General features: G+C 44.8%; 1 protein-coding gene across 1 annotated transcript in view; it reads left to right on the plus strand.

Annotated features, from left to right (window-relative positions):
• The window catches only part of pou6f2 (POU class 6 homeobox 2), a 473,829-nt gene that overhangs the window by 224,643 nt on the left and 236,663 nt on the right, over positions 1-12,523 (plus strand). The window lies entirely within an intron of this gene.

Consider the following 12,523-nt stretch of genomic DNA (forward strand, 5'->3'; position numbering starts at 1 on the left):
CTCTTTCTGCTTCCCCTTGACACCATCTTCCAAAGATCATCACATAATCATCACTTAAAACATGCCCCAAGTGGAAACTACATGTGCCAGGACGAACATGATGGCAAGTTCCCGATGTTTCCAATGCTGGAGTAGAGATTATGGCAGAGGTGGACACCTGGAGAGAGGATAGGAATGCTCATCATTTCTCATAAGTGTAGGCGGTATCACCTAAATAATGAACAGATTCTGTTATGCAACAATGTCTTTTCCATCAGTTTCCCCAACAACAATGCAAGAAGGGTGGCACAGTGGCACAGCAGTAGAGTTGCTGCCTTACTGCCCCAGAGACCTAAGTTTGATCCTGACTATGGGTGTTGTCTGGATGGAGTTTGTACGTTCTCCCTGTGACCACATGGGTTTTCTGTTGGTGCTCCAGAGTTCTCCCACAGTCCAAGTTTGTTTGGCTTCGGTCAATTGTCCCCAATGTGTGTAGGATAGAACTAGTGTATGGGTGACCGCTGGTCAGTGTGGACTCGGTGGGCTGAAGGGCCTGTTTCCATGCTGTATTTCTAAACTAAACTAAACTAGAGGAGGATGTAAGTCATTTGAAAATTGATCTATCACAGAGGTAACAACATTAAGAGCAGCATATGCCAGATATCCATAACTACAATATTCATGTGAATTTAAAAAACAAGGAATAAACCTTTAATAAGTAGTAAAATGTAGAAAAAAAAGAACTGCAGATACTGCAATACATAAAAAGACCCAAAGTGCCACAGTAACTCAGCAGGACAGGCAGCATCTCTGGAGAGACGGAGTGGGTGATGTTTTGGGTTGAGACCCTTCTTCAGACTGAGAGTTAGGGGAGAGGGACTAGAAATATGGAGGGTTAAGGTGTGAAAACAACAGATCAAAGCAGACGATGATCAAGGAAATGTAGAATGGTTCATTGTTGCCTAAGGGGAAGGTGATAAAGCCTGACGAGTGATAGGTGGATATAGGTGATGCGGTTTTGGATTGGCAGATGGTTGGACGAAGGCCAGAGATAAAAAGATAAAAGTTGAGGCATACAGATACAATTGAGAAGCCAAAGAAGGGAAAATAGGTGGAAGCGGAGGGGGCAGGGAGAAATGGATGCGTATCAGGGCACAGGGATGAAAGGTGGGGCGAACTGAGCCACAGTGGGCAGCAAAATGGCTCAGCGATAGAATTGCTGCCTTACAGCGCCAGAGACCCTGGTTTGATCCTGACGACAGGTACAAGTCTTTACGGATATTGTCCGTTCTCACCGTGAACTGCGTGCATTTTCTCCGAGATGGTTTTCTCCCACTCCAAAGACGTACAGGTTTGTAGGTTAATTGGCCTGGTGTGTGTAGGATAGTGTTAATGTGAGGTGATCGCTGGGCGGGGCGGACTTGGTGGGCCAAAGGGTCTGTTTCTGTGCTGTATCTCTAAACTAAACTAAGCATGTTGGGTTTTCACCATTACCCCACACCTCCCTCTTTCTGACGCAGAACGTCGGTCCCCTGCTTTTTACCCTTACGCCTATACTTCAATGGGTCTGAACCCAATGCTGGCCTCTTCTTCTTCATCTCTGGTTCCGGGTCTTTTCTCTGGTAAGGAGACCATGCCTCCTGGTGACAACCCCTTCTCCTGTTTCCAACATCCCTCCTCCTCATGGTCTCCCCCTGCCAGTCTTATGCCCTCTCTGTACCTTCTTATTTCCAACTGCTGGTGCAACATCAAATGTTGACTTCACCCCTCGTCTTACCCACTCTAATCTCATTCCCTCTGAATGCACAGCCCTCTGTTCACTCAACAACAATCTCAACATTGTTATTAAACCTGCCGACAAATGAGTTGCCATTGTAGTCTGGCAGGCTGGCCTTGACCAGGCGCCAGCTTCCAGACTCCTCCTCATACCTACTCGACCATGACCCCGCAAACCAAAAGCAGGCCCTCATCTCACAAACAGTAGGTATGTTACAATACTTACCTTCAGCGGCGCTGCAATTCAGCCACTGGCCGTGTGCTCGATTTTGGCGCATTTGAGGGGGGGGGGGGGAGGCAGGGTTAAAACGTGGTTTTCTTACTCCTGGTCCTGGATTATATTTTGTTGGAGTGCAGGTTTTGGCTGAGGAATCGTTCCGACGGCCGTTTTTTAAAATGTTTTTAATTTGCCCAACAAGTTATTCGCTGGAGTGATTTTAAAATCAGCTTCTGAAGCCGTCAATGCCGGCAACGGGGACGGATTTTACGTAGGGGACAGGTAAAAGAAAGTAGTTTATTTTTATGAATAAAAGTGTTTCTTAAGACGCATTTAATTCACATTTTAAGTAGCGAAACGGTGATTTTTTCCCCCGAACGAACCAGCAGTGTATTTGCTGCCGATACGGGTTTAAATCCACCGCAACCGCAACATTCCAATTGAAAGCGTTCCAGAAAAACCCACTCGCAAGCTGATTTAAATGGCCATTAATTTACTGCTATTAAACATTAAATTCCTTCCATTTGGCCTATAAAGCTATGACAATGAGATTTAAAAATTATGTTATATTGTGAATTCTTAGGAGGTCTTTGTAACTCTCCTTCATGCTCGAGAGTAGTCCCCGTGTACTCGAGGCCTCAGCTAGGTTGTGGCGTATTTTTCAACATGTTAAAAATGCCCACGAGTTAAAAAAGGTTGCCATGAAAAAAATCAATATTTTTTTACTCGTAGGTTTAGTCGAGGTAGGTCCTAGTAGGTCATAATGCTATTTTTAGGTACTCAAAGTCAATCGAAGGTAGTCAAAGGAAAAGCTCATTGAGAAAAAAAAGGTAAGAATGCCCGCTAAACTTTATTAAATATTGTCTGGCTTCTTAAAAGTGTCTCCACTCCTTTCCCCCCCCCCCTTCTCCCCCCTTCTCTCCCCTTCTCTCCCCTTCTCTCTCCCACTCTCCCTCTCTCCACGCACTATAAAGGACTTACCGAACTCTGCCAGCCATCTTTTACCTTCCTGTTCATCGCGGGTGTGAATTTCAGACAGCGCTCCCCCGCTTTCCCTGGCCCATGCCTTTGCGATGTGTTTGTGCGTGTGTGAGTGTGTGTGTGTGTGGTCGGTCCATCTGGCTTGCGGTTTCATCGCTGACCCAGCTCGAGGTTTTCCAGGCGAGTGCTCTCGAGCTTGAAGGGTCGAAGACTGTCGCTGTAAAGTCGCGTCAGTGGGACAGGCCCTTTAGGGTTCCTCATTTGTAGCGGAAGATGGGGGAATAGAGCAACACCAATAGAATTAGAATGGCTACACCAATTAAAAAGGCCAGGCTTTGACTCATCGTACAGCCATTCATCTTCAAGTATTCATCTTCATTTTCAAGTCCTTTGTCCTCTGTCCTCTGTCCTTTCTCCTTTGTCCAAGTAGATTGTCAGCTGTGGTCTGAATGTAATCTTGTGCACCAGGCAAGAGTGTGATGAACAGGTGTGAAAAGAATGTGAGAAATAAAAGCAGGAATCGAGCATTCATCTGCTTGTTCCAGGTCAGCTATTTGATAAGATTACAGCTGATTCTTACTTTCGTGCCTCTTTTCATGCACTATCCTTCATCCCTCGATTTCCTCAATATTAAAAATATACTGGTCTCTGCCTTGAAATATAACCACTACTGAGCCGCCACAGTTTTTGGATAGAAATTCCAAAGATTCACTATTCTTAGGCTAAAAACATACTCTTCCTCTCAGCCCAGATTGGCACAGTCTTATTTTGAGTCAGCCAGGGGGAACATCCCTGAACCTCCCTTGTCATCCCAATGGGAATTCTGCAGGCAATGATGCAAAATGTTTACGAAATCCTCACTGTAAAAGGCAATGCCCTGGTGTCAGAACAGCCACTCATTGCGAACAACAGGGTTCATGAATACATTGCATAGAAGGTTGACTAAGGACCATGCAGCCTTGGAGGTCCATTAAGTAGTCAAGCCCAAAAACATATCATACGAGCTGTAATTGTTTCAATCGTTTAACCTTCCTTTTGGACCTGAAACAGCAGAAGTCCCTTCCTGATCTAAGAAGCAGCCCAGGTTGTCGTTTTCCTTGACCATCTTAAATCATTTAGCTCAAGCCATGAAGATCTCTTCATGGGACTTCTTCCTCAAACCACTCCCTGTTATCATTTTACACAGTCCTTCTCTACAAGAGGGGGAACATAGAAAAAAAAATAGGACAACACAAGAACGGCCTCTTCATCCCACAGTGTTTGCGCCAAACATGATGCCTGGCTGAACTAATCTCCACTTGTGCTGCCACCTTTAGTAAGTTATCAACTTGGACTCAAAGATCCCTCTGCACATCAATGCTGCTCAGGGCCTTGCCATTAATTGTATCCTCTCTCTTTACATTCAAACTTCTAAAGTGCAACACCTCACACTTGCTTGGGTTAAACTCCATCTGCCATTTCTCCATCCATTTCTCATCCTCAACAACTCCGGGCAACCCTTCCATGAAACTCTGGAGGGTCAGAGGAGCACACGGAACAACAACCGGCTCCTCTCCCTGCGCTGTAGAACAGAGTAGGAGATCCTTCACCCCTGCAGCCATTAGATTTTATAATACTGACCGTTAAGCTGTATGGGGATGCTTTATACTTTTAATAGTTATTTATTGGGTTCTTTTTAAGTATTTATTGCTTTTATGTATTGTCTGTATTTTATGTATTGTCTGCTTTATGTTCTGACTGTGTTGGCTACTGTACATCTGAATTTCCCTGAGGGGATTAATAAAGTATTTATCTATCTATCTATCTATCCATTTCTGCTGCTGATCTATATTTCACTATATCTTCTGATGCCTTCCTCACTGTCTGCAACTCCTCCAGTTTTGATGTCGCCAGCAAACTTACTCGCCAAACCATCTACATTTACCTCAAGGTCATTTATATATCGATGTGTTCAACATGTTCAATTGATGGTGGTTGGCGGTTGAATGGTAATCTTTTCCAGCTGTTAGATATGAATGTGATTCTTGCAGTCGTGCTAGATGTGTTGGATACAGTGAAAACATCTGGATGTCAGGTTAGAGTCCTGTGCCGTAGAGATTGATGATGAGTGAGTGATGAGATTGTGGTGAATTAAGCAATGTTTGAGCAAGGTTCTGCATTTGGTGGGTGAATTATTTGAAGCTGTATTTAATGACCTTGGCCATCAACCAAGCAGTCATTGAACCATTTGAGGCATTGGATCCAGCTTGTGGCATTGTCGTGACCTGTGCCTCCAAAGTTATCATCATCCTCTTCCTCTCAAACATGTGTCAGGATTTTCAAGACTTTTAATCCTACAATCCTTCTCCAGCAAAGTCTTCAATGCAGCTTCTGCAAAAGTTGGCTCTGCCTCTCCCATTGTACAATTCTTCACCATTTTCTAGATGGCGTTCATCCCAGCATCTAGATGACGTTCATCCCTGCATTTCCCTTTAAGGGGAGAAGGCACAGAATGGGGTTGAGAGGGAAGGATAGATCTGCCATGATTGAATGGTGGAGTAGACTTGATGGGCCGAATGGCCTAATTCTGCTCCTATCACATGAGGTATGAACTCCAGTAAGCCCAAGCTATCTTTAACTGGCCAGTTTCACTCACAAAGGTGCAATTCCTGATGCACCTGGCCAATCATTGATATACATTTGGAGGCAAACTTGTTATTTTGTCTAAATCTAAGCTCAGATGAACAAGGAATTTGGATTTTATCAAACTGGGAGTCCCCAAAATCCAGACTCATGACTGAATCTACCTGGAGCATAGAGTCATACAGCATGTTCAAGTGGGCATTGAACAGCAAACACTAATTTCCACTAATCATACACCAATTCCATTGCTCACTTGCAATTTAACAGAAGGAGAATATGGGATGAGATTTCAATTAGCCAAGGGAAATAATGTGGTCATGAAATATTCTGATGACATTGCCTGTCAATAAATATAGCACTCATTTTATTTTCATCTAAATGCAAGATACATGAAATACTGGAAATATGAAATAAAGCTAATATGTTCGGGGGAGACACAACAAGCTAGTCAACAACTGTTAAAAGAGTAAGTAGAGTTAACATATTGCATGATGATTAGCTACCATTAACCTGAAACGTAATCTCACTTTCTTTCTTCACAGATGCTGCCTGTGTTTCTGAGTATTTTCAGTACTGCATGAGTATTTCCGTATTACTATTAATCACTTGATTGCATTTGTCTGGAATCATAAAACTCAATGGTATAAAGTAGTGGCGAGATTACCTGAAATCATGGAGATAATCTTTGACAGCTCTGGCTATGGGCAAGGAGGAGTAGGAGTGTTTCAATCAGGTCCACTATGCCTGAGGCTCCCCACCTCAACCTGTAAGCTGTCTGTTCTCTCTGAGCTACCATTGGAGCCCAACCACCACTGTATTCTCAGCAGATACAAACGAGGGTGGTTTTGCAGATAGTGAAGATGGTTGTGAAAAATTGCAGTAGGATCTTGAGCAGGTGGGCTGATGAATGGTTGATGAGCTGCAGCAGGTGGGCTGATGAATGGTTGATGGAATTTAATACAGGGAAATGTGAGGTGTTGCATTTTGGGAAGTCTAACATGGGCAGGACTGACGCAGTGAATGGTAGCGCTCTAGGGAGTGTTGTAGAGCAGAGGGATCTTGGAGTGCAGGTTCGTGGTTTCTTGAAGGTGGAGTCACAGGTAGATTGGGTGGTCAAAAAGCCTTTTGGCGCGTTGACCTTCGTCAGTCAGAGTATTGAGTATAGAAGTTGGGAGGTCATGTAGCAGTTGCGCAAGGCATTGGTGAGACTGCATTTAGAGTATTGTGTTCAGTTCTGGGCACGTGTTATAGGAACAATATTGTCAAGCTGGAAAGGATACAGGGAAGATTTACGATGATGTTGCCAGGACCAGAGGGTCTGAGCTATAGGGCAAGGTTGACTAGGTAGGGACTCTATTTCTTGGAGTGCAGGAGTTTGATGGGTGATCTTAAAGAAGTGCATAAAATCACGAGAGGAATAGATCGGATTGATGCACAGTCTCGTGCTCATAGTAGGTGTCGAGGAGCAGAGAACATAGGTTTAAGGTGAAGGGGAAAAGATTTAATAGGAATCTGAAGGGTAACATTTTCACACAAAGGTTGGTGGGTGTATGGAATGAGCTTCCAGAGGAGGTAGTTGAGGCAGGGACTATCTCAACTTTTAAGGATCAGTCAGACATGTACATGGATAGGACAGGTTTAGAGAGATATGGGCCAAACGTGGGCAGGTGGAACTAGTCTAGCTGGGACATGTTGGCCGGAGTGGGCAAGTTGGGCCAAAGGCCCTGTTTCCACACTATATCACTCTATGAATCTATGACACTTTCAAACCCTCAGCCACCATGTTGCCCAGCCAGTCAATACCTACTTCTCCTCAAAATGTGATCTGCAGCTCCTTAAACTCTATCTGGGCCCCAAATTACCTTTAGACCCCATAAGTCTACCCCATCACTTACAAAATTCTTAAGGGGTTGGACAGGCTAGATGCAGGAAGATTGTTCCCGATGTTGGGGAAGTCCAGGACAAGGGGTCACAGCTTAAGGATAAGGGGGAAATCCTTTAAAACCGAGATGAGAAAAACTTTTTTCACACAGAGAGTGGTGAATCTCTGGAACTCCCTGCCACAGAGGGTAGTTGAGGCCAGTTCATTGGCTATATTTAAGAGGGAGTTAGATGTGGCCCTTGTGGCTAAGGGGATCAGAGGGTATGGAGAGAAGGCAGGTACGGGATACTGAGTTGGATGATCAGCCATGATCATATTGAATGGCGGTGCGGGCTCGAAGGGCCGAATGGCCTACTCCTGCACCTAATTTCTATGTTTCTAAGTCTACTGTCAGATTTCCATGAGCTCCATCTCCCAACCACTCTCTTACATTCACATTCGAGATCTCAACCATCAGAATCAAACACCAGTAAACCCACACCACAAATTCCCCACTCCCTCCCCAAAATTGCAATCGTTATGATTTAAAATGTCATCCACACACAACCTGGATTCCACCAGTAAATTCCAATTAGCACTCTAGTGAATGAATTAATGGATACTTGATTCTCACATGTGACAGGTCACAGTGAAATTCTTTGCTTGTATACCCAAGGTATGCAAATAGTCCCCCTTTGCTCTCCCCCCCTTCCCCTCCCGCACGGCGGTCCCCCCACGCCGGGTTCTCCTTTGTTCCTTCCCGCGGCAGCGGCGTCCTCAGTTCCACGTGGTCCGTCCTCGTCCATCAGTCGGCGCCATCATCAACCGCTGCACCGACCTGTCCAATATCGCCGCCGGGACCCTTCCTAATGCTCGTTGTTTACATATGAACACGATTGCTCTTGTTGGATGGCCTGTGAAACAGGTATACTGCCTAAAGGTCTGCTACTTATTGATGAAGCAGTCAATGGATATGCACCCCACTTAAAGGAGCCCCACAGATAATTATTAAAGGTGTCTTAAGGTTCCCTCACCATATTATGTGTTTCCCACACATTTCCAGTAAACACCTACCATCGTCTTCCAAATGTTCTCAGTTACCCATTTGAAGTTTTGATTTCACCGTTCTCCCCTAACCCCCCTCCATCCACGTACATTAAGGACAATTATTATATTAGCCAAGTTGTTTGGGATGTCGGGGAAAGCCAAAGCACAGGGGAAATTTCAGACTGTCTTGAGGGAACATGCAAACCCTTCACAAACATCACTGGAGCAGAATCAAACTGTGAGGCAATTGTACTGTCTTCGACACCACCAATGCCCATGTCGGACAGATATGAGAAGGAATTTCTTCTCTCAAATGATGGTGAATCTTCGGAACTCTTTACCCAAGTGAGCAGTAGAGGTGGAGTATATATATGATATGTTCAAGGCAGAGATTAGCAGATATATGAACTACACTGGAGTCAAGGTGTATGAAGAGAACGCGGGAAAACTGCATTGACCCAGAATGGATCAACCATAACCTTGCATGGGTGGAAATCCTGGGGGGAGGCTGTCCCCCACCCCCCCCCCCCATGTTTTGAGAGGTGGGGGGAAACCCCCCACATGTTTTGTGAAACATATTGGAGCAAAACTGCCCTGGTGGGCTCGCCTGCCCCGGGACAAGCTGTAGTGCCTAGGTCAGCTGGCAGGTCTGGCTGTAGTGCCCAAGTCAGCTGGCAGGTCTGGCTGTAGTGCCCAGGTCAGCTGGCAGGTCTGGCTGTAGTGCCCAGGTCGGCTGGCAGGTCTGGCAGTAGTGCCCAGGTCGCCTGTCTGCCCCGGGAATGACTGCCATTCCCAGGTCGCGAAAACTATTTGGAAAAAATAATGTCTGCAGGCCGGATGATTTCAGGTTAAGGGCCGGATCCGGCCCGTGGGCCGCAGGTTGCCGACCCCTGTCCTAGATGTTAGGCCTCATTGTGTGTGTGTGTGTGTGTGTGTGTGTGTGTGTGTGTGTTCCCCCCACCCCCCCATGTTTTAAAAGTGATTTTTCCCTGAGTAGGCTCAAGAGACAAATTGGCTTCCTGCTGCTTCTGTTCCTTGTATTCCTCAGTAACCCAAACATTTAGTTTAGCTTAGAGATACAGTGCGGCCAACCGAGTCCGCACCGACCAGCGATCTCCACACATTAACACTATCCTACACACACTAGGGACAATTTACACTTATACCAAATCAATTAACCTACATACCTACAGTATACGTCTTTGGAGTGTGGGAAGAAAATGATTTCGGAGAAAGCCCATGCGGTCACGGGGAGAACGTACAAACTCCGTACAAACAGCACACTCTCCCCTTCTCTCCCCTTCTCTCTCCTTCTCCCTCCTTCTCTCTCCCCTTCTCTCCCCTGCTCTTCCCCTTCTCTCTCCCATTCTCTGTCCTTCTCTCCCCTTCTTTCCCCTTCTCTCCCTCCCTCCCGCAATCTCTAAAGGACTTACCGTGCTCTGTGGCAGCCGTTTACCTTCCTCTTTATTGCGCAGACAGCGCTCCTCCGCTGTCCTGGGCCCCCATCTTCGCGATGTGTTTGTGTGTGTGTGCGGTCGGTAGCAAAGATACTGTAGGATCTTTGGTCAGTAGATGCAGCTCACGCTTCGGTCGAGGCTTTCAAGGCAAGTGACCAAAACCCCTGGCGACTCATGGAAACCTTGGGTGGGGCGCAAAGTCTCCAGAGGATTCCGTTCAGGTTTCCTAAGTGGGACAGGGGCATTACAGCGAATGCAGCGCCAGAGACCCGGGTTCGATCCTGACTATGGGTGCTGTCTGTACGGAGTTTGTACGTTCTCCCCGTGATCTGCGTGGGTTTTCTCCGAGATCTCCCACACTCCAAAGACGTACAGTTTGTAGGTTAATTGGCTTGGTAAATGTAAAAATTGTCCCTAGTGGATGTAGGATAGTGTTAATGTGTGGGGATCGCTGGTCGGTGCGGACCCGGTGGGCCGAAGGGGCCTGTTTTCATGCTGTATCTCTAAACTAAATTAAACTAATTATCCTATACTGCTGAGGAGATCCACATTAACACTGAATCAGGTTGGTAATCAAAATGCCATTGCAGCTTAAGAAGCAGCCAAACTCCTCCAGAACTGAGGACAATGGGATGCATTGCGATCTATAGCTGGGCTGAGCACTGTGACGACAGGAATAGCCAGGGTAGTAATAGAACAAATATCGTACTGTACTCCAGGGACATAATTTGTTAAACAATTATAGCGTTTGTAAGAATTTCCCAGCAATTCTTACAGATCACACAGTTACAGGATATACAGATTTCAATAAACATTCCTGCATTTCACTCACAGCATGGCAATGAACAAACAGAAAGGAACAACAACACAAAATGATGCCTGTGCTGAATTCTCGGTGCTTTGAAAAAAACCCAATTGTGGAAATTTTTCAGCCGGTAAATTGCACAACTGCTCTGACCTTAATGCTGAACATTCAGTTGACACAGTCAATTCAAGGGCACAATCGTCAATTTCCCTTGTGCCCCTTCATTTCATTCTTATCATACGGGATATTTCTGTCTTCATTTGAGAGCTCGGGATATTTACTTACATTTTAACTTGCTTACTTCCAATTAGCAAGCTACCTCAGGAAATAGGTGGTAATGTGATTGTGAAACAAGCCACCTGCTCACCAAGTAAATTCCAATTTTATGTATTAGCTATCTGCATTTCAGCAGAGAGAAAAAGTAACTAGAAAACAGATGCTTAAAACACTTAGCAGAAAAACAAAAGTCAATGCAAAGCCAATGAAATATCTGACAACATTTCTATGCTGGGAACCATAAGCATTTACCGAATTTCTGAAACTGTGAACTGGGAAATACTTGACTGGCCAGGTGGGTTATTTATCCAGAATTCTGCCTAATGATGCTGCGAGAAGGTTCTGGAAGGAACTTCAGCCCGTGCAAAGGTGTGGGTCACACGTAGATGTATTCTTTTTGGACAGGAACATAACCCAGCTACAGTCTGTCCAGTTCCATGTTTAGCAGTCTGAAGAAGGGTCTCGACCTGAAACGTCGCCCATTCCTTCTCTCCATAGATGCTGCCTGACCCGCTGAGTTACTCCAGCATTTTGTGTCTACCTTCCATGTTTACCATATTGTATGCTGAAGAGAAATTTAATTTAATAAAGATTAGATTTCAATTGTTTGATATGGATGGTGATGTAATGTTGCAATTAACACCCTCAGGAGAAGTTAGTTATGCTCTATTCAATCTATTTTTAATATCTCCAATGTTTAACTGAGCAGAGCAGGTTCATCAGTGCCTTATCGAGAGCATATAATTACTGATCTTGACAACCATGCCCACATTCCTAAAAATGCATAAATAAAGTACCTATGTCTCTGTTGCAACTCTAGTATCCATCCAACACTGCGGAGAATTGCCCAGTTAAATACTTTCCGCAAAAAGTACAACTTATCAAATCTGACTGATTGCTGCCTGATCAATGCAATTTGATTCATTAGCAAAATTATAAATATTGTCAACAATGCTATCTGGCAATGCAGCCAGTCCCTGGGTTATGCAAGCGTGCAAATTTCTGAGCACTGTCTGTGAACCATACATTTCTCCATTACATGTACAGTATCCACTCATTAATGAATACATTTTATTGGTATTATTAGCACAGTAACACAGCTATCTAGAGAATAGAGGGACAGCAACACAAACAATTAACTCTGGCTTAGATAGACATAAAGTGCTGGAGTAACGTCGTGAGTCAGGCAGCATCTCTGTATTGAATTGAATGGAATTGAATTGAATACATTTTATTAGCCAAGTATGTATACATACAAGGAATTTGCCTTGGTGCTTTGTTTGCAAGCAACAACACAATATACAGTAGGCAATTAAAAATCAAACATAATTTAAACATGTAAAGAATGAAATAAAATAGCAGAGCAAAAGGAGGGTACAGACTTATGGCTGTTGAGTAGAGCTACTGCTCGTGGAAAAAAGAAGGTAGCCAAAAATGCTGGAGAAACTCAGCGGGTGAGGCAGCATCTATGGAGCGAAGGAAATGGGCAACGTTTCGGGCCG

The sequence above is a fragment of the Amblyraja radiata genome, chromosome 4 (assembly GCF_010909765.2).
Source record: "Amblyraja radiata isolate CabotCenter1 chromosome 4, sAmbRad1.1.pri, whole genome shotgun sequence".
Lineage (NCBI taxonomy): Eukaryota > Metazoa > Chordata > Chondrichthyes > Rajiformes > Rajidae > Amblyraja > Amblyraja radiata.